General features: G+C 50.9%; 1 pseudogene; it reads left to right on the forward strand.

The window, feature by feature from the left end:
- The first annotated feature begins 1,372 nt into the window (after positions 1–1,372).
- Positions 1,373–2,473, forward strand: LOC102440295 (annotated as a pseudogene).
- The last annotated feature ends 648 nt before the right edge of the window (positions 2,474–3,121 follow it).

Here is a 3,121-nt window from a genome sequence, read left to right on the forward strand (position 1 = left end):
CCCAAAACATTGTTTCTGCCTTCATACCATTCACAAAACCAAACCCTCCCATCAGTAATACCTCACTTTATATCTCCCCAGAGGCATTTCAAATTTCCCCAAAAGCAGATAGGGTCTGAAAAATCCACCCCAAGCTTCTAACATGTATCACCACCACAAATGAGTCTATCCCCCAATTGGCAATGTTTTAAAGATGATTGTTTCTTACAGAGAATGGATTTGAGGTGAGCAAGATAAAAGCAGGGAGACCCATGCATACACTAATTCAGTAGATCAGGTGAAAGAAGATTTAGCGTTGAACAGGGGGGGTGGTGGCAGTGGAGAAGGAGAGAAGTGAAAAGACTAAACAAGTATTTTGGAGAAAGAATGGAGAAGTCTTAGTGAGGGTTTTCCTCTAGGACATAAGGGAGAGGAAAGTGCCAAGAATGCCTCCTAAGTTTCTGGGCAACCATAAAGACTTCTGTCGGGGGAGGAGCCGAGCCAATTAGATTATCTCTCCTGAAAGAAGACACTGAGACCAGATGGTGGAAGTGGATACAGTGGAGATGTCACAATGCATCCTCCAGAGGTAACTGCCGTGCTGATCTCAGGGCAGGAGGAAGATAAGCAACAGCAAAGAGCAAAACAAAGACACGTGTTCCATGGCCCCTAACGGGTGGCCTCACAGGCTTTCTTTCTCTTCTTGGAACACAAGTGTGTTTCTGCCTGAGTCCCCTGCCCTCTGTTTCCTAACTTGGAATGCTCCCCCACCCCCTCCATTTATCTCCTTTGTGTTTTTCAGCTACTCACTTAAATGTCATCCATTCAGAGAACGTTTCCTGACCACCCAATCTGAAATAGCACCCAGTTTCTCATTATCACATGATGCTCTTTTATTGTTTTCAAAACACCATCTTCTGAACTCATCATTGGTTTACAAGTCCACCACCTCACCCTCTAGACTGCAAAGATTTGCCTCTCCTTTTCATGCTGATTACCCAACGCCTAGAACAGCACCTGGTGCAGTGAGCCCTCAGGAAATGTTGCTGACCGGGGTTCTGGGGGACACTTTCCCAGTTCCAGGTTCTAGTTCACAGGAAGTGACTATAGCTTGTTTTCTGCCCTTGGCTACTATAAAATAGTCCCTTATAATAACCTTTCCTTTTCCCTGACCTCCTTCGAGTGGCTTCTTTTCCTTAGCAGCACAGGGCCATCCCAGAACACATATAGGAATCTAAATCATCACTATATGTCATAATAATGACATATTCCTGGGACAAAATCCAGGGGATATGTCAATGCTTAATAAGGGGAAGAGCCACAAATATTTAAAAATTAAAACAGATTTGCTTTCGCCGCCTCCCGAGTCTGACCCAGCTCGAGACTGTGATCCATGGAACCTAGTGAGATGCTTGCTGCCCACCACTGCTCCTCAGACTCCGCCACAGGGGATGAGACCAGAGTCCCCCAGGGCACCGAGCTCGTGCCTAAGAGAGCGGTCAGTCGCTCTCCAACCTGTGCCCGCTGCCGCAACCACGGTGTCACTGCTCACCTCAAGGGCCACACGCGCCTCTGCCTCTTCCAGGCTTGCGAGTGTCACAAATGTGTCCTCATCTTAGAGCGCCGAAGGCTCATGGCTGCCCCGGTGGCCTTGCGTAGGCAGCAGGAGGCACCGCTGAAGAGGCACCTGGCTCAGGAGCTGACGAGAGGGGCGGCTTCTCCTAAAGCTCACAGCCACGTCAAGAAGGCGGCCTTGGGACCAGGGCTCCCCCCCCTCACCCCGGAAAGGAGAACATAGCGCCCCAGCCTCAGACCCTCCATGGGGCAGTCCCACTGGCACTGACCGCCCCTGGGAAGGAGAATTCCCAGGGGCCTCTGCTGCTTAGCCATCCCCCAGAACCCTTGCCTTTGCCCTGGACTCCAAGTGCTTGGACCCCTGGACATTGGCTGCCTCCAGGCCTTTCCATGCCACCCCCAGTCGTGTGCCGCTTGCTATGCCAAAGCCTGTTGTCCCTCTGCATCCCTTCCCTGTCTTTGACCCTGGTACTTCCCTCCAGCTGCCCACTCATGGGCCCTTCCCAAACTGCCCAGGATCTCACCCAATACCGACTGCTCCTCTTCCTGAGGAACCCCAAGGGCCCTCTGCCCTGCCCCACACATGCTCAGCTTTGATACTTCAGCCCTGTGGTACCCCAGACCCTCTTCTGCTTCAACCACAGGCCCCCGAGCCTCTCGCCTGGCCTGGACCTCTGCCTCCGCAGAGCGGCAGCTGCAGCGGGAGGCAGCTGAGGCTCTTGTGGGGCTGAAAGATTCATCCCAGGCTCCCTGCCTGACCCCTTCTGTCCCCACTAACTCTGCCTGGATCTCCCTGCTCCATCCAGCTCCTGCTGGAGGACGAGGATTCCAGCCTGTTGGCCCTTCTCTCCGACCCAGTCCAGCCCCCTCCGTGGCTCTGCATATTGGGCATCTGGGTTCCATCTCCCTCCTAAGCTAGAAGCCCAGAAGTGGGAGCCTCACTGGGGCAGGTGCAACAGCCTGCAGACGCTGCATATCTGGTATTTTATTGAGGGATTTGTGCAGTAGGAGCTTCAGCTTTTTTTTAAGCCTTCAGGTGCTTTGTTATCTTTTGGTTCCTTTTTCAGCATGGGCATTTCCTTAGCCAACGGTGGATATTCTCTTACCCCCTTGGGTCTTGGGACCTTTTTAATATCCCAACAAATATAGAACTGTGCAATTTAAGCTTCAAAATAGGTTTTTGCATGAATTCACGTTCCAGGATATTTATTTGACATGTGATTCTGTACATACCTGTGTACTTATGTCTGTCTCCATGCATGCAAAAACAGAAGAGTATTTTCATTTTGTGTCTAGGTTTGTGTGAGTAAGGAAGAAATAAAGCTTTGTTGTTTTAAAAAAAATTAAAACAGATTTTATTCTTATGTGTTGTCTTCCTCTCGTGCACAATCTCTGGGCACGGCTAGAGGTCTAGAGATGAGGAGGGGGGTGGCTCTGCCATACGGGAAGTCAGTCTGCAGAGGGCAGATAAGAGTGAAACTCGATGGCGGAACAGGTGGAATGCTCTCCACGGCAGTCTGCCAATCATGCTGTGGGCCCTGAAGGCCACCAAGTGGTATTTTCCCAC

The sequence above is a fragment of the Myotis lucifugus genome, unplaced genomic scaffold, assembly GCF_000147115.1.
Source record: "Myotis lucifugus unplaced genomic scaffold, Myoluc2.0 scaffold_95, whole genome shotgun sequence".
Lineage (NCBI taxonomy): Eukaryota > Metazoa > Chordata > Mammalia > Chiroptera > Vespertilionidae > Myotis > Myotis lucifugus.